General features: G+C 43.6%; 1 protein-coding gene across 3 annotated transcripts in view; it reads left to right on the top strand.

Annotated features, from left to right (window-relative positions):
- The window catches only part of LOC147005916 (uncharacterized), a 99,018-nt gene that overhangs the window by 18,431 nt on the left and 53,812 nt on the right, over positions 1 to 26,775 (top strand). Inside the window, exon 1 of one of the 3 annotated variants that reach the window (XR_015046532.1) lies at positions 10,747 to 11,176. The exons of 1 other annotated variant lie outside the window; for it this stretch is intronic. The gene's annotated coding sequence lies outside the window, so the exon portion shown is untranslated. Of the gene's footprint in view, positions 1 to 10,746; positions 11,177 to 21,626; positions 21,961 to 26,775 lie in introns of those variants that run through there. One more of the 3 variants, XR_015046531.1, reaches the window with a different exon arrangement.

Below are 26,775 nucleotides of genomic sequence, written 5' to 3'. Positions count from 1 at the left end.
TCTGGATTATAAGAAAGCAGGGATGGGGGAGGTTAGGAAGTGAACTTGGTGTGCACTATCTCAGCACAGACAGCAGGCTGGGTTGCTCTCCCTTGCATCTGCAATGAGGGAAGATGGTGCTCCTAACAGAACTATAGAAAATGTGGCTTAAAGACTCAATACTGACCTACGAAACCAAGAAAACAGAGAAGCGAGTGGACACAACCATGCATGTGTGATCCCTATGCCTCCAGGAGTCTGTGGGCAGATGATAATTATCCTGGGGACCCAGAAACTCTATGCACGTCTGGAGGAGCACGAGAATGTATATTTTTCCAAGGAAATCCACAACCTTTCCTCAGATGGTCAGAGAGGGCTGCCATCCTCCACAAAGAACTAAAAACCCCTGCTGAGCCAGTGACCTCTGGTCTATGCGTAATGTCATACTGGGAACTTATGGCTGATACAATAGTAAAACTTTCCTAAAGGCTGTAAGGAAAGGATGAATGAAACTCCACTCTGTGCGTGTACCCCAGGCTAGCCTCCAAGTTTTTATGCCACAAGGATGACCTTTTATTCCTGATCCCCCTACCTCCACCTCCGGATGGTGGATCACAGCCATCCCCAGCACCTGTGGTTTTATGCCATACCAGAAATGAACCTCTCGCATGTGAGATGAGCGCTCTACCAACTGAGCTACATCCCTAGCCCCTAATTGCTTCCTAAGCAGACGGTCTTGTACTCTTTTTGTTTTCTCAGATTCCTGTTTACTGTTTACTGAATATTCTTCCTTAAATGTGTTCACTCTTCCAACTTTAAATGCCTACGTTAGCTTCAGTCTAAGCAAAGATATCTGGGAAATTGGGAGTATATTGTGCTCCTGGCAGTTTCTCTCTCTCTCTCTCTCTCTCTCTCTCTCTCTCTCTCTCTCTCACACACACACACACACACACACACACACCAATGTACAAAAGGAAAGTGCACTGCAGAGCACAGAGGTGTGCTCTCGATGCTTCTGAAAATGGTTCTAGATATTCTAAGTTTCCCGTCTGGCATCCAGTGTCCAGAGGAGGAACCCAGGGCATGAGACAACTAATGCACTTATTAAAGACGCTGAACAACTATGAGGAAAGCTAAGCCAGGTTATGGGCAAGGCTGAGTGTGTCCTCGGCTCAGCCTTGCTTGCCTGCCTTATCGCTATGCAGACAATTGAAAGCAATTTGAGATCTCTCTCTCTCTCTCTCTCTCTCTCTCTCTCTCTCTCTCTCTCTCACACACACACACACACTCTCTGTCTCCCCCCACCCTCATTTCCTCACTACCACATATATAAGGAATCAACATCAACGAGACTAAAAACTTGATCGTTTTAATACTCTGGTAATGATCCCAGTGATTGAGGAGGGGGCGGGAAGCCAGTGAGTTTCTTTCTACTCAAATTCCATCTCATTTTTTATTTTCTCTTAATGTTTTTTTTTTTTTTGAATCCCAAGTTCCAAAACCTGTCCCCTATTATGCAGTGCAAACGAGAACAGATGGGGAAAAGTTATGTTGGAAAGGGCTTTGGAGGGCCACAGAGAAGAGAAATATGACGACTCAATGTGTCACACACCAACTTGCAGCTGCCACCAGCCCTTCCCCACACGAGCCGCGTATGGAGCCAGCCCATGGAGCTCAGAAGGAGCAGGCGTACTGCAGGAAGGGCGTGCAATTAGAGAACGTTCGCTGTGCCTGTGCTGCCTTAAAAATATGAATAAAGTGCGGTGCAGCAGCCCCGCCAACAAAAGAGAGCTGAGTCCCAAGGCTGGCCTGCAAAATGCTTAGCCGGTTCCCAAGCTATCCCAAATGGGAACCGGTAATTGGTGCTATGCAGCTTTTCTATATGGAAGGAATGCCTCTGTGCCTCTCTGTGTTGCCACTCATGTCTCTCAGAGGCTAGGACTCGCAGAAGGTCATACTGGCTCACATGCCTAATGTGCCCTTCCAAAAAGTATTTTTTTCTGTATACACAGACTGCGTGTGTGTTCCCCAAATAATTCAAGCTCTGCCTCTCACAAGCTGGGAGGCCCCAGGCTGGTCAGGCAACTTCTCTAATCTGGGGTTTCCTCCGTTTAGAAAGCAGAGGTCGCATGCCTCTGTATGCAAATAACTGACATGTATGTTGCTCAGTTTGTGGCAAATGTTATTCCTGTGATGATCAGATAGCATTGAAATGTTCTCTTTTCTTAATCCAATGTAAGTTGCTAAGAATATAGTCTTAGCCATATGTGTATATATACATATATGTATATGCATATATGTATATGCATATATGTATATAGAAATGGCTAAGAATCTAAGAATTTATGCTAGGAGTAATTATAAGGTTAACATATTTAAGGGACTAGAGTGTCTCTCTAGGGTGAAGCCCATAGTTAGCATGCATCACCTCGGCCTCAATCCACAGCAACCCCTCCAGAGAAAGAAAAATGGTTCATGTGGTTTAAGTTATTTGATTCGAATAGTGAGTGATTAGAGCCGTAGAGACGGCATCTAATGTTGCAGACAGTTGGGCAATTGACTCCATCAGGAACCTCCCCTGAAACTGTACCTCTCACTGTACAGTGAGTATGCAAATATTTGGTGCCACTTTGATAGAGAGATGCTTTTTTTTTTTTTTTCCCAGGAGCTTTTAAAATGCAGTTAGTCAGTTAGTTACCCAAGCCTGCTTCAGAGTATATTTTCAGCATATCTAGGGTAGAGATGGGATCCACAGTTAAGATAAAAATGACTTGGCCACCAAGATGGCTCAGCCAATGAAGGTGCCTGTCGCCTAGCCCGCGAACCTGAGTTCAATCATTGGGACCTACCGGGGGGCGGGGGGGGGGGGCGGAGAACTGTCTTCTGCAGTTTGTTCTCTGACCTCTACCCATGTGCAAACATGCCCCCAATAAATAAGTGAATGTAATTGGAAAAGATGGAAATGACTGACAAAGGCTGTCTAAATGGCTCAACCAATAAAGACACTTGCTTTATGGGTCTGGTGGTCAGCATTTAGTACCCGCCACCTGCCCCACCGCCGCCCACAGGCGCCCACAGGCATGTATAGGCGGAAGGAGAGAACCAACTCCAAGTTCATAAGTTTCCCTTTGACCTCCAAACCCATTCCTCAATATACTCCCACCTCATTAATAATAAATAAAATTTAAATTTATTCCTTAGCCGGGCGTGGTGGCGCACGCCTTTAATCCCAGCACTCTGGAGGCAGAGGCAGGCGGATTTCTGAGTTCAAGGCCAGCCTGGTCTACAAAGTGAGTTCCAGGACAGCCAGGGCTACAGCGAAACCCTGTCTCGAAAAACCAAAAAAAAAAAAAAAAAAAAAAAAAAAGAAGTAAATTTATTCCTTAAAAATGAAAGGGCCAATGATTCTTTCTTTTGGAGGGTGAGTCACCATGGTCTTCCTATAGCCCAGGCTAGCCCCCAACTGGCGACCCTCTCGCTCCTGCTTGAGGAACGTTGGGATTACAGGTATGCACTGCGACATCTAGCTTGAAGTGTAAGGATTAAACCACTAGTGTTTAAGTACCACTTTCTCAAGGAATGGGACAATGAACAAGCTGGTGAGTCCTGCTCTCCCTCCCTTCCTTCCTATACTACCAACAACCAGGCCTGAGAACACAGAGACAAAGAGGCTGGAGTCTGACAGGCGGCTCTTCTGTTCCCTAAAACCTCTGTTCTCTTGTTTTGCTTCGTTTATAGGGCGTATTATAAGCAGCCTCCTAGTTCACAGGAGACGTTAGCGTCACTGCAGTTTGTCTGAAGAAGATGGCTAAGCATCCTGGTATGCCCAACATGGTTCTTAATAGTGCCTCCCCAAGGCCCCCAGTCCATGTGCTAGCATGGATGGTAAATGACATCCTTGTTCTAGGCCTAGAGGAACCTTGATGAGTACGTACAGGGCATGAGCAAGGATAGGCAGAACTTAGTAGATGTGCTGTTCTGCACAGGGAAGAGAAGTCTAAATACCACTGGCAACAACCAGAAGCTGCTCTGGGCTAAAGTGACATAGGAATGACCGGAGACAATTATACTCCTTCAATGTATTTCATAAATTGAAATCAAGAATCCAGGGCATGGAAACCTTGGGAAAAAAGACTGCTTAATGTCCGTTCTCTCACTAACGACAATGACAGCAGCGAAAAACATAGTCCTGGCACCTACATGATCATCTTCCTTATGTCTGCTACTGCCTGTCATCTTGGAGAAGCTATTCAGAATCTTTGAATCTCGCTTTACCCACAAGTGAGTAAGACTTGATAGCTCCCAGCTGGAATCTCCACAATCCAGAGACCGAGGCAGAAATATCCCAGGTTCAAGGTCAGCCTGTGTTATATTTCACCCCATAGTGAAACCTGGTTTCAAAACCAAGTTAGAGCTGCTTCTTTTAGTCATAGGGAGTTGACATACGAATATGAAAAATTTAGCAGTGTGGCCGGGTGCTCAGTAGTGGCACACATGATGGTTCTGTCCGTGGCTCAAGGTCAAGTGAGTTTGAAACAGTGGAGCCCATGTGGAAACCGAGGCAAAGGAAAGAGCTCTCTCTCTCTCTTCTCTCTCTCTCTCTCTCTCTCTCTCTCTCTCTCTCTCTCTCTCTCCCCCTCTCTCCCTCTCTCTCCCTCTCTCTCTCTCTCCCTCTCTCTCTCTCTCCCTCTCTCTCTCTCTCTCCCCCCTCTCTCCCCCCTCTCTCCCCCCTCTTTTCTAGATTCTAGATCTAAAGCTTCCTCTCCCATCTGTCTCCTGTACTCAGAAAACTCAAAGTCACAAACTGTTTTGTAAATGGAAAAGAAAACAGAAGACCCAGAGGGCCAAGGAATGATTAAGCCTGATCAGGAAAGGCAGAGGCACAGTCTGAGGTGACAAAACTGAAAGAGAAAGAGAGGGCAAGGAGAAGGTGTTGGGGGGAGGGAGGGTTAAATAAGAGGCCAAGCTGTGCCTTCTAGTAGGAACCTGTCTAGTTTGAGGCCCGGTGGCTTCCCCAAAGGTCTTGCAAGTGTTCCGAGGTGGGGGAAGGAAAGTCTTCAGGAAAGAACAGTGCTGTTCATGTCACTGCTCCCTCTCAGCATCCAGACTGCTGTTTGGGTGGGCGGGATGAAGAAATACTATTCTGTTAAAGTGAAGAGCTTTGAAGTGGAGACAAACACAATCTGGTAGTATTACAGAGGCAGTACTCACCCCGATGACTCACTCTCTGGCTCCCACACAGCAGAGATGAGAGGTAACATTAGTGACCTTGAAGATGCTGGCCAAGTATACAGAAGCCCGGAGGCTCAATTTTTCAGATGAGTGTGTGTGGTGTGGTGTGTATGGTGTGTGTGTGTGTGTGTGTGTGTGTGTGTGTGTGTGTGTGATATGTGTCTGGTATATGTGTATGGTGTTTGTGCATGGAGTGTGTACAGTATGTATGTGCATGGTATGCATATGTATGCTATGTGTATAGTGTGTATGTATGGCGTGCATATGTATGGTGTGTGTATGTATGGTGTGTGTGTGTAGTGTATGTGTATGGTGTGTGTATGTATGGTGTGTATGTGTATGGTGTGTGTGTAGTGTGTAGAGTATGTGTGTGTATGGTATGTGAAGTATATGTGTGTATGGTGTGTGTGTATTGTATATGTGTGTGGGGTATGCGTGTGTGTGGTGAGTGTGTATGGAGTGTGTGTGTGTATGGTTTGTGCATAGTGTTTTGGGGTGTGTGTGTATGTATATGGTATGTGTGCGTATGGTGTGGATGTGTGGGTATGTGGGTAAGTGTGGGTGGTGTGTGGGTGTGGAGAGTGAGAGAGACTTGGAGAAAAGGGAAAGCCATGTAAGAGGAGTAGGACTCCACAGTGAGCAATTCTTAATAGCGAGCACAATATCCTATTAATATGGAAACAGCTGACTCAACTGAGTGACTGGAACACTGAATTTACCATTATGAGCAGGTCTGCGCTCAAAGCACGGAGAAGGCAGTTGGGTGTGGGAACATTTAAGAGAACCCTTCCTAGCTAAGAGGTAAGTATGGAAACAGTCCCGTTACCCGAGTACACGCTTCTTCCAACATTTCCATTCATCAGTATGGCATGAATACACTTTGCTGCGAGTAACTATACCCTTGTTCCAAGCCACATATAGATAGAGACAAGATTCAAGCAGATGCAGTTACCAGACCTTTGACAACATGCCATAGAAAGCAGACAGTAATAAAAGGGCATATGGGGACCTGCAGATGTGCAGCAGCTGTACAACGGCCGCCATTCATGACCTGAAACCAGCTGGCCCCTGTGTGCTACTGAAACGTTTTAGACATGGAATCTAGCCAGTTTTAGGTTGATATATATATATATACATATATATATATATATATATGTATCTATATATATGTGTGTGTGTGTGTGTGTGTGTGTGTGTGTATAATTCTTAAGAGTTGTGCATGCAAACCTCAAAGAAAAAATAAAAAGCAAACTGGGAAGTCATTCGAAGCTGATTAGGAAAAGAGGACTTGGAGAGCTGTGGGTGAAGAGGTTCAGGGATAGGGTTAGAGCAGCTGCCAAGAGCAGAGTAGAAGTAGACTGGAGACCGCCAGGCCCACTCAGTCTGTTCCTCATGGAAGCATTCAAGGCTTTTATAGTTGTGTTTCAGGTTGTATTTGTCCCTCAGTGTCCTTACCATATTGAAAGCACTCATTTTTATTTTTTTTATGGATACACACTATACTTATAGCAAGTGAGGTGTGGTCTGCTTAGAATACATGACTATAATTAAAACCAGCACACAAACAAGAGGTCTCTAAAATTTTATTATTATTATTATTATTATTTTTGCCTTGCTCAAGATGATGTAAGGAAGAGGCTTTGTTTCAAGAAAAGCTGTGTTTTCCGGTTGTGGAGAACTGGAAGGTAGGAGGGGCTCACACTCTGGTGCCATTGGGGCTTATCTTTGGTGTGTAGCCATTCAGCTCTGTTCTCCACTCATTAACCCTTTGCGGATACCGCTCACACAGACACCCAACATTGCTGTAACCACGAGTTCACATTTAACCAACCCTAAACCCAATCCCAAGCCTGCAAATACTAGATTTGGCTTGTTCCAGGAAGCTACCTCTAAAAGAATTAATTGGAGCCATAGATCCCTTGTGTTAACTCCTGTCACAAATATGTTTATTTATGTGTGTGGGTAGTGGGAGGCAGGCAGTTTAAGAGGTTCTGTCTACAAGATGGTTTTGGCTACAAGTAACAGGGTATACATATTTCTCTCTCTCTCTCTCTCTCTCTCTCTCTCTCTCTCTCTCTCTCTCTCTCTCTCATACACACACACTAACATATATATGCACAATCACACACAAAGACATACACATGTACATACACATCCACAAACATGAACACACACACACATTTACATACACATGCACAAACATGAACACACACACTCACACACATGCCTGCCTAGAATTTGATGAGTCTGAAATTCAGGCAGTTTAACTAAACACATATTGACCACACTGGCCATGTGCCATGCCAAAAGTCCTGTGGCATGCTGGGAATGTTTGTGATTGAGATGACACGCTGCCTTCAGGAGGCTTATATTCTGTACTGGTGGATTCAGCGGCTCAGCATCATTAAAATAATTCCCCAGCACTAGAAAGGTGGCTTAACCTTGTAAAGAACACTTGATGCTCTTCCCATATTGAGTGGCTCACAGCTGGCTATAACTCTAGCTCCAGGGCAACTGTTATGTCATTTGGCTATAACTATGAAACTGATGAAGACGGTTCTAGTAAATTATCAAAGGTCACACAATCACTAAACAAAGGAAACTTTAAGAAAAGCTTTTAAATTTTTTTAAAGATTTATTTATTTATTTATTTATTTATTTATTTATTTATTATATATAAGTACACTGTAGCTGTCTTCAGACACTCCAGAAGAGGGAGTCAGATCTCGTTACAGATGGTTGTGAGCTCTTACCCACTGAGCCATCTCACCAACCTGCTTTTAAATGTTTTTAAAATTGTGTAATTGTGTGCCTGAATGAGTGTGTGTGCACCATGTAGATTCAGGTGCCTGCAGAGGCCAGAAGAGAATGCTGGATTCCCTGGGACTAGACATACAAGCAGTTGTGAGCCACCTGATGTATGTGTGTTGGGAACTGAACTAGGGTCCTCTGTAGGAGCAGTTTGTGCTCTTCCCTCTTTCCTTTTTATTGGATATTTTCTTTATTTACATTTCAAATATTATTCCTTTTCTTGGTTCTCACCTTACGAAAACCCCTATCCCATCCCCCTTTCCCTGCTTCTTTTCGAGTGTTCCCCTACCCACCCACCCACTCCCACATCCCCACCCTAGCAATCCTGACACTGGGGCATCGAGCCTTCACAGAACCAAGTGCCTTCCCTCCCATTGATGTTGGTTCATATTGTTGTTCTTCCTACAGAGTTGCAAACCACTTCAGCTCCTTCAGTCCTTTCTCTAACTCCTCCATTGGGGACCCTCTGCTCAGTCCAATGGTTGGTTGTGAGCATGCACCTCTGTATTTGTATGTGTGCTCTGGCAGAGCCTCTCAGGAGACAGCTATATCAGGCTCCTGTCAGCAAGCACTTCTTGGCATCCACAATAGTATTTGGGTTTGGTGACTGTATATGGGGTGGCTCTACAGGTGGGACAGTCTCTGGATAGCCTTTCCTTCAGTCTCTGCTCCACACTTTGTCTCCATATTTCCTTCCGTGAGTATCTTGTTCCCCCTTCTAAGAAGGACTGAAGCACCCACACTTTGGTCTTCCTTCTTCTCCAGCTTCATGTGGTCTGTGAATTGTATCTTGGGTATTACGAGCTTCTGGGCTAATATCCACTTATCAGTGAGTGCATACCATGTGTGTTCTTTTGTGGTTGGGTTACCTCACTCAGGGTGATATTTTCTAGTTCCATCCATTTGCCTAAGAATTTCATGAAGTATTTGTCTTTAATAGCTTAGTAGTATTCCATTGTGTAAATGTACCACATTTTCTGTATCTATTCCTCGGTTGAAAGGACATCTGGGTTCTTTCCAGCTTCTGGCTATTAAAAATAAGGCTGCTATGAACATAGTGGAGCATGTGTCCTTGTTATATGTTGGAGCATCTTTTGGGTATATGCCCAGGAGAGGTATTGTGGGATCTTCCTGTAGTACCATGTCCCATTTCCTGAGGAACTACCAGACTGATTTCCAGAGTGGTTGTACAAGCTTGCAATCCCACCAGCAATGGAGGAGTGTTCTTCTTTCTCCACATCCTCACCAACATCTGATGTTACCTGAGTTTTTTATTTTACCCATTCTGACTGGTGTGAGGTGGAATCTCAGGGTTGTTTTGATTTGCATTTTCCTGATGACTAAAGATGCTGAACATTTTTCTTTTTTTTTAAGATTTATTTATTTATTATATGTAAGTACACTGTAGCTGTCTTCAGACACTCCAGAAGAAGACATCAGATCTCATTACAGATGGTTGTGAGTCACCATGTGGTTGCTGGGATTTGAACTCAGGACCTTCGGAAGAGCAGTCGATGCTCTTAACCACTGAGCCATCTCACCAGCCCCCTGAACACTTCTTTAGGTGCTTTTCAGCCATCTGATAGCCCTCAATTGAAAATTCTTTGAACTCTTTATCCCATTTTTAAATAGGGTTATTTGATTTGCTGGAGTCTAACTTCTTGATGTAGGATTGGTAAAGATCTTATCCCAATCTGTTGGTTGCTGTTTTGTCTTATTGACAGTGTCCTTTGCCTTGCAGAAACTTTGCAATTTTATGAGGTCCCATGTGTCTGTCCCTCTTACTGGAGCCAGCCATCACAACAGCCCTTGGCAGTGGGAAGTGGGGGTGGGGTGGGGTTTAAAACCTGGTTCTATGCCGCACAGGCTGACTTCAAACTTACTAAATACCTAAATAGCTGCTGATCTTCCTGCCTCCACCTCTGAAGTGCTGGAATTGCAGCCCTGCATTACCTCACTAGCTAAAATAAAGCAACCTCGCACCTAGGCTCATCGTATAGCTCAAACTGGCCTTGAACTCACAGTGTTCCCACCCCATCTTCTCAAGTGCTGAGATTACAGGTTTGAGCTGCTGCATCTGGCATTTGAATGTGGGCTTTTAATTACTTTCAAGTACTGCTTGCAGCCCTGGGGCTTAGGAAGAGGCCCAGATTTCCTGAAGCATGTAGGTCTTTTAAAAATAGAATAAAATAAAATGAAAGGCCTGTGATCCGGGAAGAGGTGAGGTTGGCTTGCTTTGTCAGTCAGACATATCTCCAAATATTGCAACTGATGACATTGTTTTAAAAGAAAAAAAACACACACACACAAAACTACAGCAACAAGACTGTCAAACCTTTCCTTTCCTGTGTATGAGTGTGTGGTATGCTTGCACATGTATATGCGTGTTTGTGTGTGTATAGATGCATGCATACATTCTGGTACACATGCATATGTGTGTACGAGGATGACCCTGAGTTGATATTAGGAGTCTTCCTTGATCACTCTCCATTTTATTCACTGAGGCAGGGTCTCTCAGTTGAACCCAGAGCTGACAAAGGATTGCCTGTCTCCCCCTTTTGAGTACTGGAATGCTAGAATTATAGATAGGCCTTCATGCCCATCCAGTATTGACACAAGGATTTGAATTTCAGTCCTCATGCTTATATAACAAGCCCCAAGCTATCTCTGCAGCCTCCCAACCTCCTTATCTGCTGTCTAGTTAGAAGCAGCCCCGAGAACATTCCTAGGAGACCAGAACAGACTGATGGTGGCTCTCGCGGAGTTAGGGGGGTTGTAAGTCTTGTGTCTTGCCTTCTATGTTCACAGGAACGTGGAGATCATGCAGTGGTGATTAGCAGTGGGTGGCTTCCTAAGCTTCAGAGACAGCTTGATGTGACTGGAGGCATGTAAAAGCTGGATGGTAGACACTCTTGGTACCAATCTATATAATGTAATAGACAGACGTTCCTCCGCAGTTTGGAATATCGTTTCGACAGGGGTTGGAGAAAATTGTCTTCATTTGCCTTCAGACAGGAAATGTGCTTTTCAGGCTCCGGCTGCAGCTGTGGTGTATGGAGGGGATTACTTCAGAGTGGAAACTGGGAGCCTCTGGCAAGAAGAGGCAGGAATACAAACAGAGTTTAGATAAGCATTAATAATACGGGAGGACGAGGTAAGTTCCGTGAAATAAAATGAGAGTAATAACCTACCCTGAGAAAACAGTAATAAATCGTTACCTAAAAAGACATGGAATTCTCAACAAAGCTGATAGGCATAAAGGACTTCAATGGTGTTTGGAGTGTTTTGTTTCGTGTTCTGAGCAGTGGATACACAAGTGTGGTATTATTTTCTACAGCTCATTGTTGTTTTGTTTCTGGAGGCAGGGGCTCAAACTCGTGATCCTTCTGCCTCAGCCTTCTGAGGGCTAGGATTATGCGTACACATCCGGTTTCCTATGTCCCCTCTTCCGCCTGAAAGATTTCATCTAAAAATAAAAAATAAAAAAAATTCACAACCAAGATTCCTACCATTTTGCCTTTCAAGAATCCGTTCTTTGTAACTCAATTCGTTGTTGTGAGTGAGTGGGGGTGTAGAGGAAGGATCTGCCTTCTTCCTGCTAAGGAGAATGTACAAGATCTCAGGTCCCTGGGCGCACGCATGGGGGTGTAGAGGAAGGATCTGCCTTCTTCCTGCTAAGGAGAATGTACAAGATCTCAGGTCCCTGGGCGCACGCATGTTGTCTTTGCAGGCCTGGGGGTGTCTTTCTTCTCTCTCCCTTGTTCTGATACGTGTTTGCCAGTTTCCCTTTTGCATTTGGGAGCTCAGTTGCATCCTACAATTTGCTATTGCCTGGGTGGCACTGTGCTGTGGGAGTAGGAGGCATTCAATGTCCCCTAGTATATGTCATTGTTCCCAAGTCAACTTTGCTTTTCAAAAACACAATATGTTATTAAACAAAATCTCTCCTCTCTTCTGAATAACAGACTAGAGTTTTTTGGTTTTTTTAATGTATATTTAAGAAAATAGTATACATGCTTAGGCCACTCAAAGGCTAATCACTTGCTAGGTTTCTGGGATTTGATAGGATGGCTCTCCACCCCATACCATTTCTGCAGGCACATAATGGAAACATTTTGCTCTAAAAAAGAAAAAAAAATGCTAACTTCTCTTCTGTTGTACTTTTGCTGTTATTCAAAAACAGCCAAATGGATGTTATTGAAATCCGGTCCCAAAAAAGGTTGAAATTGCTCCCCAGCTGGGCCCGAGACCCTGTGTGCCAAATTTCAGCCTAAAGAGAATTCTTATATTCGAGTCACTGTGAGCAGCTGAAAATGCGAGGTTTGGGGTGGAAATGCTAACAGACTCGTAACTATCACTTTGCAAACCGTGTGATTATAACACAATGCAAGCCTCCTCGGGAGCAAAGCTCTGGCAAAAGCAACAGAAACAAGACGTCTGGGCCCTGAAGTTCTGCCTTTACAAACTTCTGCAAGGCTAGCAGCAGGCTGGGGAGACCCGGCTGTGGCACCGCCATCACTGCCGTGCCTGTGGAAGTTCAGGGGAGGGTCCCACTGGCGAATTGCTATGAAGTAACAGCAAAATGGGCAGCTCATTCCTTTACAGGGCTCCTTGGAACAAGGGCTTATGGTCACCCTCGCTTGTTCTGGAAGTGTTGTTGCCAACAGAGTGCTTGATTCCAACCAGACACGAATTGTTTGCCACCTCTAGTCCCGTTGGCTTAGTCATGCTTGCTCGCATTCCAGCTTGGCAAGGATGCCCGCACTGCTTGGCCACTCGCTTCTATCATCTGGCATTTCAATGCGGGCTGAATCTCTCCTTAGTAACATTCGGGGCCACAGGGATGTTTTGGGTCCAGGTTTCAAACATGTGTTCCAGGCCGTGAGTACACACATTTAGGTAGAGATTCTACAGGCAGGGCCATTCATGGACCTCTCTCCCATGGTGGAGAGACACCACGGTTTCCTGGAGACAGCTCCCCTGGGATACTGTTAACAGAAGTGTGCCCCACCTTAGCACTTAGCCCCTCTCATTGAGCCTGGATGGAAAAGCAAAACCCCAAAGGTTGGGACTAACCTGTGCCACTTTGCAGCCAGCCTTGGTGAAACCAAGGAACCACACCAAATCTGCACTTCCTTATCTATGCAATAGAAATAGAAAGTAGTGAGACCCACCCTGCGGTGGTCTGAATGAGAAATGCTCCTTACAGACTCAGGCATTTGAACACTTGGTGCCCAGTTGATGATGCTGTATGGAAAGATGCAACCTTACTGCAGGAAGTGCCTTCCTAGGGGAGGGCTTGGAGAATTCCTAGCCTGGCCCCCTTCCAGTTCGCTTTCCCTGCTTTACTCTTATAGTTGAAGATGTGCTCTCGCAGCTTCTGCTCTAGCTGCCATATCTGCCACTTCCTGCTGTGCTTCTCTGCTCTGATGGACTCTTAGCCCTTGGGAACTCTGGGCCCAAATAGACTATTCTTTCTATAATCTGGCATGGGCACGGTAACTCACCACAGCGATAGAAATAGTAGGGGAAAGGGACTGTGACTCAAAAACAAAACAAGCAATAAGCAATCAGACAGACAAACAAACAAAACCCTACAATCAAGTCAATCAAAAAAAAAATCCATTAGAGGCTGGGCAGTGGTGGTGCACGCCTTTAATCCCAGCACTCAGGAATCAGAGGCAGGCAGATTTCTGAATTAGAGGCCAGCCTGGTCTACAGAGTGAGTTCCAGGAGAGCCAGGGCTATACAGAGAAACCCTGTCTCGAAAAACAAACAAACAAACAACAACAAATCCATTAGAAACATCAGGGCACAGGTCCTAAGAATTAGGAAGTCTTTATTAGATTCCTGATGCATGCTTATAGTCTGGAAACTGTGAAAGACATACAGTAAGTGAAGTCAGAATTGCTAGCTTTGAGGAGAATAGCACCAATCACCAGGTCCTGGGAAAGGGACTGAGAGGAAGAGGTTCTAGATACAGTCCAGTTGTGGAGAGAAACACTGATGGCTAGAGAAAGGACAGCTTCATACACAGAGCACATGAGACATTCTGCTGTCTGTCTAGTCTTTCTTTAGGGGTGTTTTAGTTTGTTTGGGGTGCCTTAGCAAAATACTTCAGCCTGAGCAATTTATAAGCATCATACAGATATGTCTTATAGTTTTAGGGGCTGGGAAGTCTAGGGTCAAGATGCTTTGGCCAAGCTTGCTGTGTGATTCGTGTAAGATGGCACCCTCTGGTTAAGTCCTCACATGGCTGAGGAGACAGGAGAGCACCCTCTACCTTCTTTGGTAATAGGAACTAATTCCATCAATGAGAGGAAAGCCCTCATGACTAAATATTGTCTCTCAAAGTACCCACGTCGCACTATCATTGTTAGGATTCAATATATGATTAGGGAGAAATGATTACATCCAGACCACAATTGGGGGGGAACTTAACTTCTGTGCTCCCTGTATTTAACGGATGAGCTTGTCCTAACCTCAGCTCTTCTTGCTCTGCTGTATGCGGGTCCTCTGAGCTTGGCTATGACAGGACCCCACACTTTTAGCTAGAATGGGTGAACAAAAGGAGGTACTTATTCAAATCAGTCTAACTGAAGGTCTCCTGTGAGAGGCTAAAGTGGGAAGCAGGAGAAAGAAGCACACCACAGCAGGTTTTTGTTGGTTTGTTTGTTTTTTGGTGGTTTTTTTTTTTTTTTTTTTTTGAACTGAGTTTTCTGTGGCATTATGGTAAGCACTTTGGGTGCAAGGACAGATGTCTGTAGGAAGGCACAAAACTGCAATGCCGGGGCAGTGACACTGGCCACAAGAAGGGGACCCAATGGTATATTATAAATAATATATAATATATAAATATATTTTAGATATAATATAATTCTAATCTATAAGACCATGTGCATATAATATGATATGATATGATATGATATGATATGATATGATATGATATGATATGATATTAAAAGTGGATAGGAGTGTGGCATCCCCAGGGAAGAGGGCAGATTATTCTGAGCAAGTAGAGCTCTTTGAATGGAAGTCTTCAGGAGCCTCATGAGTTTGGGGGAAACTGAAAAAGTCGCCTGAAGAGAGCAACCGTGAAAGGAATAAGATGCTACTAAGCTTAATAAGGAGGATAACTGAGCAAGAGACCAGTATAGGAGCAATAGACCAGTATAGAGTCTCTAAAATTAGAAGAAAGGAAGTCATATCTATCTAATGTCAACCATGTGATATCCGTTATACTTTTTGTCTGGTTACCACATTCTCACAGATGAGGTGGTCTTTAATAAGAAATACCTATTTTGTCGTATCTCTGAAGGCACGACGCTGAAAAATCTAGTTTCTAAGCAGGTTCTGGTAAGGACATGTTTCTGCTACAGATGATGGTCTCAGTGTCATTGCCCAGTCTCGCCTTTATGCACATGGGTGAGGGAAGCACACTGGTGTTTCTTCCTCTTTTTAGGAGGACGACAATCGAGTGCCATCATTACGACCTCTCTAAATACAGCCACATTGCCTGTTGTCATATTGTCAGTCACAATTAAAAATAAGGCAGAAAGCTTGACAGTAGTGGCACATGCCTTTAATCCCAGCACTCAGGAGGCAGAGTCAGGTGGACCTCTGAGTTCAAGGCCAGCCTGGTCTACAGAGAGAGTTCATTCCAGGACCAGGACAGACAGAGAAACACTATGTCAAAAACAAAACAAAACAAAACAACCCCAACCCCCCCCAAACAAAAAACAAAACAAACAAGGCATAGAGAAATAAACCCCACTGACCAAGACACTCCCTACTAGCAAGCTTACATAGTGCCAGAAGTGCTATGCAGGCTAGTGGGGGAGAAATATACTATGGGTCTCATATAGTGCTGGACCTTGCCTAGCAAGATGTACTCATTGGTATAGTGGCACCACAGTAGTAACCAACTACTTTCTACTTGGAGATGAAGCCTGCTCCACACGAGGAATTTTATACCTGGTACTATTGGCTCTAAAGAGGAGCCTACTGTTGTTTTGCTGAGTGGTCATGCTGTCAAACTCCTTTCTAATGTGTCTGGTTATACCTATAGATTTATACTACTCTCGGCTTTGGTCAAAGAGGCTTCCTTTTGCAGTGGGTGTCAGTTAATGCAGGGACTCATTATCGGTAAAAATTGCTGAATTTATGTAAGTAAGTTGCTTTGACTGCTCATTTGGGAATGAGAATTGGAATTCTATATGAGCCTTCTCCCACCCTAGGCTCAGGGAACATCATGGATGATGATCAAGAAGAATGTAAAAGCTGGCAGCCGGAGAGGAGAGTTGGGGCATGCTGCCCTCTGCACGTGACATGGCTGCTACACACATCACTTCAAAGCAGTGGTGGTTATCTAACAGGAATCAAGCCAGTCAAGATTCCAGCATGGATGGGGAGGGGATCCCCGTGTACCAACCTTTGCAAGGAGCTATTGGCGGGTGACGGCTGCTGAAGGAGGGGAATGCAGTGACTAATGGGTTCTCTGTGCCCCAGTAGATGTATACCACACCCAGATAGACATAGGAAGCGCTAACTGAGTTCAAGAAGTTATTAATAATGAAAAGAAAAGACCATGAAGTTGGGAGGGTGAGAGAGCAGAGGACACTCGAGGGAGGTGGTAGGAGATGTATGAGCAAAATCACAGTGTGGACTTTCCCAGGAATAAATAAGACTACAATTTTAAAGACTAAGAGTGATCAGAAATGCTGGTAAGAGTAAAACACATATGTAAGTTCCCTAGGACTGGAGTTACTGATGGTTGTGAGCCAACAAGGGGGGTCATATCAATGGAACCATGGGTTCTCTGGACGAGCAGCCAGTGCTCCTAACTGCTGATCCATTTCTCCACCCCAGCACATGCTTTCAAAGAGTAAGCCAGTTGGAAACATCCAAATATCCATCAAAAAAAAAAAAAAGGAAAAAATAAATTGTGGTACCTTCATATAATCAGTGAGAGGCAACTATGAAAGTAAAAAAAAAAAAAAATTCTAGCAACACGGGTAGCAACATGAAGGAATCTCAAAGACCATCATGCTGAAGGAGGGAAATACAGTAAGATGAGCGAGAAGCAGATAGAGCATGAAGTGACTGTGCACCCAGCTCACTCACGCCTAGCAGCCATGCTCCTCCAGCTGCATCGCATGGCAGCTGCAAGTGGCCCAGATAGCAGTACTTACACCATGGAAACTAGCAGGTGATTTAAATCAAGTCCTTTCTCCTCCCTGGAGAAATCGTTAGCAGTTTACTAGGGCATCACTTGATACAATTTTAATGAACACAAAAATATTTTTAAAACCGTAATACACCATAGATTCCATATAAGATAAGTGTGGTTTGTCTATTTCTGGCACTAGGAATTAAACGGTGAACCTTGTCCGCACTAGGTAGCTGCTCTACCGCTGATCTATATGCGTAGCTCTCTCTTCTTTTTATTTTTAAATGGGGGGGGGGTGTCTTACTAATTCCCCAGGGCTGGCCTTGAACTCACTCTGTAGATAAGGTGTGAAACTTGTGATGCTCCTGCCTCAATCAGGAGGGTAGCTTGGAATGTTAGCCTGTGCCATGTAGCCTGGCTTGTACATAAGTCATACTGGGGCTTCCAGATGAATGTCCAGCATCCCTGGAAGTAGATGTCACATTTGCTTCCGCAGTTCTCCAGTGAGTTAATAGCGATACAGCAAAGACTCAACAGTATCTGCAAGAAAATGTTACCATGCCTAGTTCTGTCATTCGGGGGAAAGTCTCCAACCCGGTTTCAGCTCTGTGGGCTGCCCTGCAGGCAAGCACTGTTTTTTTGTTAGAGGCTGCAAAGATGGCAGATGTAGTACAGGTGTCAATTCAAAGCCATAAAGAACTCATGTTCTAAGCTAGGCATGGTGGCAAACACCTTTAATTCCAGCAGAGACAGGTGGATTTCTTTGGGTTTGAAGCCAACCTGGTTGGTGTACAGAGCTAGTTCCTAGACTGCCAGGGCTACACAGCAAAACCCTGTCTCAAAAACCAAACCCAAACGAAAAAGAACCCATGTTCTAGAAGGTAGAATGTGCTAGGAATAGGCCCAGAGCTACCCAGGTCAGAAGATGCTGGAAAGAGAGGCCTTTGTTGTAACAGAAAGAGTAACCTGTCCTTCCGCAGGCCTTTCTGTCATGTTTTCATTTCTGGATGAAGTGGTAGAAAATACATGGTTTCATTCACTTAACCTTCTCTCTTTGGGCAACTTAACAAGACACCTATGGGCTGATCTCATTTTTTGTTGCTACCCATTCCTACCTCTCACCGCACAACACACCAGTTACTACTTTCAGTATGCTGTCCAAGAGACCACTTCCTGCCTCCTCTGTTCTCACTTGCTGCATGCTGCCACATCCACTGGGAAATCTTCCATCCCTCCGTAGGAACAGAGCATGCCCATCTTCTCAGACAAGCCTTCACTTCCTTCACATCCAATATGCTCATTTCTCTGGCTCCAGTGTTGTGCTCCTCCAAGACAAGGATGGGTGTTATTGAACATTTCCTCAGAGCCCTGCAAAGAGGTTGGGATAGTCCTTAAGAGGCTGTTTAGTAGAGAAAGTGAGATGAGGTGGCAGGGCAGGGGGTGGGGGTCAGAAGTAGACCATCCTTTTCTTACTTGGCATCCTCTTTTACTCTCTCCACTTTCAAACTACCTGCTAAACCTGGGCAGGTTTCAGTTACATGCAAAGGAGCAAGGACAGACAGACAGTAGAAAAAAAACAAAAAACAAAAACAAAAACCCACAAGTGAATGCTGTTGTGCTTTACCCAGTGTTTGGTGGGAAGTAACACATCTAACATTCAAAGACTTGAGATGCATAGGAAGCAGAGGGGAGGGGTGACCCAAGCTCCTGGTGCATGTCCTTCCCCATCATCTATGATCCTCCTCTTCCTCTTCCTCCTCTTCTTTTGTGTGTTCATGTATGTGTTTGTGTGTGTGTGTGTGTGTGTGTGTGTGTGTGTGTGTGTGTGTCCTGCCTTGATCTTGGAGTTTCCTGAACTGTTGTCAGTAGCTGGCTATTTCCTGTGTGTGGAGCCCTGAATCCTGCTCTGAATACAAGTATAGTAGGTCCCACTAATTAATTAAATTGTACTTCATAGACTTGGAGTCAGGTCTCTTGAATACAAGATGCAAATTTATGCAACATATGCAAATCACTCATGTTCTCAAATTCCATGAACAAAATCTGGTAGCCTTGAGATAAAGAAGCCCCTGCCAAGCATCGTCTCTCCTAATTATTGCTTAATTTTCCCCCTTTAACATGGAACTAACACTTTCAGGCTTGGCAGAAACTGGGAAAAAACACAGCAAAGCTGATTACTACACAGGAAGTTCCTTAAGGCCAAAGACCCTGCAATCTATTTATTTTATGTTCCCCCAGAAGCTCCTCAAGTGCTCCGAGAACACATAGTCTTGCACGAGGTACTCCACCAGGCTCGGCTACAAAAGAATCGAGTATTCAGATAAACAAAAGTAGAAAGCCTGAAAGCCTTCAAGGCACGGCGTTGAAGACCAGGTTGCACTACCCATACCTATTTCATTCTTGCTTGAAAATGATTTCATGTTGAATAAAAAAAAAATTCAAATCACTCTTCAGTCAGGCAAGCCATGTCTCAAATGTCTAATAGCTACACATGGCTAGCAATGTCTTAATTAGGTGTCGAGACAGACAAAGGTTTCCATGATAATGGCAGGCCTATTGGGCTCCACTGATCTGGTCTCTTGCTCCTCAACGTCTGAACTTTACACAAGATATATGGTTTAAGAGCACTCGGAGAACACAGAATCATAACCCTAGTCTAGATCCTTTGAGTGCAGACCCAAACACAAGTTCTCCTGTATATCGGTGAGAGACATTGTCTACACCTAGAATAGAACCAATGGTTCTCAAATGTTAGCATCCATTGAGCCTTTCAGAAATGCATGTTTTATTCTGTTTTGTTTTGTGGTAAAACAGGATCTCCTGTATTCCACCCAATGATGACCTTGAACTTTGATCCATTTGACTCCATCTCCCACATACTGGATTACAGGTGTGTACTACCATGCCTAGTTTTATGTGGTGCTAAGCATCCAATCCAGGCCTCATAGGTGCTAGACTTTACCAACTGAGCCACATGCCTGGCCATAGAGACCTGTTAAACACAGACTACTGCAAACCAACACAAGACTTTCTGAGTCAGTAGTTGTGTTAGGGCAGCCTTCATAAATCACCACAAAGTTCAAGGTTTAAAACAGGAGATGTGGGCTGGAGAGATGGCTCAGTGGTTAAGAGCACTGACTGTTCTTCTAGAGGTCCTGAGTTCAATTCCCAGCCACCATATGGTGGCTTACAACCACCTGTAACGATATCCAATGCCCTCTTGTAGTGTGTCTGAAGAGAGCAACAGTGTACTCATATAAAATAAATAAATAAATCTTTAAAAAAGGCAGGAGGAGATGTTTGTTCTCTCCTTTTTTCAGGAGGGTAAAAGTCAGTAGTCAGGGCATCAGTGGGTCATGCTCCTTCCCACATCTTCACAGCTTTTGGTTGGTGGCTGATAATCCTGTGTTCCTTGCTTTGTGGTTCTGTAGCTCTGATCTCTGCCTTCATCATCTCATGATGGTCTTCCCTTGTGTCTCTGCCTCTTCTTCCACTTGGATACCAAGTGTTTGGATTCGGAATCCGTTTTGCTTCACCCTATTTCTGACCTCCGCTTAGCCACACTGTTTCCAAATGAGGCTACAGTTCAAGTTCTGGAGTAATTAGGATTCTATGCATCTTTTATGCTGTCACCATTCAACCTATAATAGGAAGGCTAGAATAAGACTTGTTAATATGCATTTCTAGCAAGTTCCCAACTGGTTTTCCATAAACCACACTTTTAAAACTCCAGGTGACACTGTCTATACAAGCTAGGCTTAATGCACAGGCTGACCATTCTGAGCTGCTCTGGAGGCTAAGGCTCGAGGTCCACAAGCTCAACACTTTGCTTACAGAGTGAGTTCAAAGCCAGTGTGGGGGACAATACTTGATAGTCTTATGACAACTTAAGGCAAGGTCAAGTTGTCTAAGGGGGCGGGGAGAAACTTCAATTAAGAAAATGCCTCCATAAGATCTAGCTATAGGTAGGCCTGTAGAGAATTTTCTTAATTAGTGATTGATGGGCCCAACCCATTGTGGGTGGTGCCATTCTGGGGCTGGTGGTCCAGAGTTCTATAAGAAGGCAGGCTGAGAAAGCTATGAGGAGCAAACTAGCACCCTTCATGGCCTCTGCATCAGCTCCTGCCTCCATATATTGCTTGAGTTCCAGCCCTCTCTGCTTTTGATGATAAAATGCTCTATGGAACTGTGAGTGAAATAAACCCTTTCCTTCCCAAGTTGCTTTTGGCTTGGTGCTTCATCACAGCAACAGTCACCCTAATTAGATCAGGGACTTAATGAGACCCTGAATTAACATAAAAAATAAAAAGAGTGGATCAGTAGTGGATCCCTTACCTAGCACACACAAGGTCCAAGGTTCAATTCCTAGTATCACAAACAGAAAGCCACAACTATCTATATGAGTGGAATTTTGTTGTTGGTTGTAATGGGTGTTACTGTTGTTTTATTGGCAGGGTCTTCATGATCCACCTGCTTCAACCTCCAAAGCATCTGCATATTCCACCACACTCTCAGTTTAAAATCAGGCTCATTGAAATGCTAAAGTTGTATTTTACGATGGAGATGCCTGTTCAATTTCCCGAGTGTGTGCGATCCCTTTTCCTGTTTTGTTGTGGATGAGGTAGGATCTCACCATCTTGCTGAGGTTGGATTCAAGCTCCTGGTATTGGGCAATCATCTGCTTCAGCCTTTCCAGTAGCTGAGACTGCAGGCCTGGACCATCATACTCAGCCAGAATTACATTTGAAAGCCAGCCTCGCCTTTCAAAGGTGGGGTATTCTTGTTGGAGTTTTTAATGATGATAGCTTTGCCTATCCCCTGGTACAGCTCAATTAGATATAGACACAGGAACCCAACAGAGGAAAACCTAACTGTCAGATCAGTTTTCAGTAAACATAGGCTAAAGAGTAGTATAGACCTTGACCACAATAGACTTTCCTAACCGAACATGTGTGGTGTGCTTACAAATGGACAAACAAGACAACTGACTCTTCACCACTGGGCAAGGTTTGAGGGTATGAAATATTTTGTCTGTTGCTTCAAAAAGAGAGGCACTCCACTGAGAGAGATGAAAAGGAAATGTGGCCAGTATCTCTTCCCTCCTAGTCACCTACAAAAGAGTGCCTCCTTTCTCTCAGAGTTGTCTCCTCAGCACCTATCCTTACTGTTTCCTTACCTTCAAACACAACCCAAGTGTTACATGCAATAGGCCTTTACTCTTCCCCACTGCCCAAATGCCTCAGAAAGCCAACCGAGTCCTCAACTCCAGGCAATCACAGTAATGACAATGGCCTTCTAAGTGACTGGTCGCTCCATTTAGTCTTCAGACAATCCGTGCATTGCATTACTTGGCACGTCTGAGCTAGCCTGATTAGCCTGCTGTCAACAGCGTTGTACCAAGGTCAAAGGGAAGAAGATGGCCTGGCTGGGAATCTCAGGCTGTCCCATAAGCTCCAATCCTCTTTGCTCAGACTCCCAAGTGTTGGGACTACAATCATGTGCCGTGGAAAAAAGATTTTCTAATAAGGAAGATGGGTGTCTCCAGTGTTCATAGACGTTGCCTTCTAAGCATAAAGGAACAATACTGAAGAAGAGTCTTACCTAGACTCTAGGTTCTAGAGGGAATAAAAATGCAAAGAGCAGAGACAGCCTCCTGGCCCCAATTATATTAGGCTAATTGTATTTTCCTCACACTTCACATAAGATCCTAATTTTCCTGTTCTTTGTGTTAATTATGCATGTATTTTTCAAATTCAGATAAAATAACCTTTACCAATAAAAACACTCAAATACTGTTCCTACTGGTTAGGGCAAGTTGTTTATGTACCCCAAGATAACTGAACTCAGACCTCAGTCACTGTGATGATTTGTATATGCTTGACCTCAGGGAGTGGCACTAGTAGAAGGTATGGCACTGTTGGAGTAGGTACAGCCTTTTGGAGTAGGTGTGTCACTGTGGGTGTGGGCTTTAAGACCCTCACCCTACCTGCCTGGAAGTCAGTATTCTGCTAATAGCCTTCAGATGAAGATGTAGAACTCTCAGCTCTATCTGACCATGTCTACCTGGATGCTGCCATGCTCCCACCTTGATGATAATGGAATGAACCGCTTAGCCTATAAACCAGCCCCAATTAAATGTTGTCCTTTATAAGACTTGCCTTGGTCATGGTGTCTGTTCACAGCAATGAAAACCCTAACTAAGATAGTCACCAATACTCTAATAAGATTGTTCTTCCTTTAAATTTTAATATATATTTTGAGACAGGGCATTGCTATGTAGCTCTTGCTTACCTTGAACTCACATCAGTCTTTCTGCCTCAACCTCCTAAGTGCTGCCATTGCCAGAACACTCCACCATGTCCAACCAATGTTCTTTCTAAAGTATGTGCCTTTAACTGGGCAGATTACACCAGCCATTGTCCACTATTAACTACTGGACCTGCCAGAAAATATATGCTAAACAAGAATTAGGTGCATGCAGCCTGACACTGCATTAATATGTTTTAGCAGATGATATAAAACTATGGTCTTCCACCAAGTTCTGGCAATTAAACCCTCTGGAATGCTTTTATATACATTGTTGCCAAAGCTGTTTTTCTCCACCCTATATTAGTGCAATTGCATACTATATAGAGTTTCTCTTTTTAATTTTTTAACCTAAGTAAGGTGATATTTAATGTTCTCCCCTTGTATGTAAAAGATGTACACAGCCTTAGGTTGCACTGAGTTTAAATATTTTGTTTTGCTTGTTTTTTTCTTCTTCTTTGTGGTACTAATGATTGAACTCAGGTATAAGCCAGGCAAACACTCAGCCACTAAGCTATAGCCCAAGCTATAGCTTATATCTTTTTCAAGATAGGGTGTCATGAAGCCCATGTGGGCCTCTAATTTTCTATGTAGCTGAGGATGACTTTGAACTCCTAATCTTCCTGCCTCCACAACTCATGTGTTAAAAGTAAAGGTATGTATCCCTACACCCAGCTTAATTAGAATCTTAAGATTTTGCTATCAGCATTTACTGTGCCAATTGGCATTTTCATTTCAGTAACAACTTCAAAGAATACACACACACACAGAGACACACACACAAACACACACACACATACATACAAGCACACACAGAGACATAGACACAAAAACACATATACACAGACACACACATACAGGCACATATACAGATGTATACACAAAGACACACATAAGCAGACACACACATATACAGACATACATATACACAAACACACATACAGGCACACACACATAGACATAGACACACACACACAGAAACAGACACACATACACACACATAAACACACAGACAAACATGCACACACATACAAACATGCACGCGCGCACACACACACAGGCTTTCTTCCATCTTTTCTATGCTCCAAATGGCAACATTTGACTAAAGAGCAGCAAGAATAGAAGGCTCCAGGTTATGTTACTGCTAAAAGCAATCCTTGCATCTGCCCCTGTGCATTTCAAATCTGACCCAAAACAACTTCTACCTTTCCAAAAATGTCAGGATCATAACTTCTGCCACTTCTAATACACACCTTCCACTTAAAACTATGCTTGGTGGTTACTGAATTTTGGAGAAGGAACTAAAACTGCCCAAGCAAGTTCTCGCACCATTCTTCTCTGCCATTTTCTCTGTGTGACTCTTCCACTGGTCACCATCTGCCCCTGAGACTGCGGTTAGTGGTATCCCACTTGTGCCTGTGACTGGAGATTAAAGCCCAGTAATGTGAGGGTTAGAATATTAGCAAACATTAGGAGCCAGACTGCGGGCACAGAACAAGCTAAAGTGTCCCATCAATCTTACCAAAACAAAGAGGGAGAATTTTTTTTCTCCATTCAGCTGACACCGTGTTTATTTATCCATTACATCAGAAGTTAGACAGTGAAGAGCAATTTGTCACTGACACTTCCCAAAGCACCATCTTAATCAACACACTAAGTATGATTATTCAACAGCCTCAGCTCCATCAAAATATGTTATTATTGAGACCGTCAGTGTATTCCAGATAAAACAGGTCTATGACAGTTCCCTCATATGCCAGTTTCATAGTCCAAGGAAAGAAAGAAAGGAAATGAGCCTGACTCATTTGGCTCAAAAGTATGAACAAATCCCTCATGTTATGAATTGGTTATTATGTTCTTCTTAAAAAGTTCTAAATTATCTGTTGATTAGAAAAATCTAGATGAGTACTGAAAAGAATCGACATCAGAGTTACAGTTTTATACTTTCCATTATTCCCACTTTTTTCCTATCCTGTTTGTAAATCTGATTCTGGTCTATTTAAAAAGAAAAAGAATGAAGTGTGTGTGTGTGTGTGTGTGTGTGTGTGTGTGTGTGTGTGTGTGTGTGTGTGTACTTGTACCATAGCAAGTGTGTGGAGGTCAAGGGGCAACTTTGGGGGAGTTGGTTCTCTTCCACTTTGTTTCTGAAGCAATATCTCTACAGTTATTTCTTCAAGGGTATTATGTATACATCATTCCAGCCCATTATCTTGTCTCTGCTTCCCATTGCCCTATAGGAGTACAAGGGCTATGATAACAGACCTGAGCAATCTGGCTTTTATGTTGGTTGAGGAGCACTAGGCCCCCTCCCCACTCCTTTGAAGCCACTCCTCTGAGCTCTATTTTTTTTTCTCTTAATGTCCTACTTTGCTTTCTTTTGCTGTGATAAACACCATTACCAAGGAGCAACTTGGAGAGGAAAGGATTTATTTGGCTCACAGGTTACAGTCTACTGCAAATGGAAGTCAAGGAAGGAAATTAAGTACAGACCACGGAGGAATGCTATTTACTAGATTACTCTCTGTGGCTTGTTAATTTTGTTTTTTGTTCTTTTAAAATATAACACACTACCTGCCCAGGGATGGTAGCACCCACAGTGGACTTGGCCCTTTTATATCAGCCATTAATTAATAAATTGCCCCACAGTCATGCATATAGGACAATTGATAGAGACAATTTCTTAAATGAGGTTCACAGATGACTCTAGTATGTATCAAATTGTTAAAAACTAAGCAATCCAACAGCTCTCTTGTTAATTTTATACACAAAAATATCACTATGAAATGATAGCCTTTCTTTTCTTGCTTATCCCTTATGCTAGTATCACAATATTGAATATACTATAACTTTAAAAAGTTCTACAGTTTAAAATTTTCAACACGTAAAAGTTCCAGATCTTTTTTTAAAAGTGCAAAGTCTTTTAACTGTGTGCTTCTGTACAATAAGAAAGTTGTATATTTTCTCATTCCAAGAAGGAAGAATCAGGGCACAGTTACAAAAAAAAAAAAGTCAAAGCAAAACCAATATCTATAGATGTAAAACAAATCCTGTAGCTCAATGTCTATTATCTGAGAGTCATGATCTTCTGGGTTCCAAGGATCTTGGGCAGATCATTCCTCTTGCTCTGCCATGCACAGCACATACTATTTCTCTGGTAGGCTCAGGCCAGCTCAGCTCTACAACACGCTGTGCTCCATGGTCAGTCCATGGTCCTGGCATCTCCAATATGCTGGGATTTCTACTACAACAGGGCTTGCACCTTCTCCAGTGGCTTTAGC

The sequence above is a fragment of the Mus caroli genome, unplaced genomic scaffold (genome assembly GCF_978045245.1).
Source record: "Mus caroli unplaced genomic scaffold, Mus_caroli_1 scaffold_2, whole genome shotgun sequence".
Lineage (NCBI taxonomy): Eukaryota > Metazoa > Chordata > Mammalia > Rodentia > Muridae > Mus > Mus caroli.
This window is presented reverse-complemented; position numbering and strand designations above follow the sequence as displayed.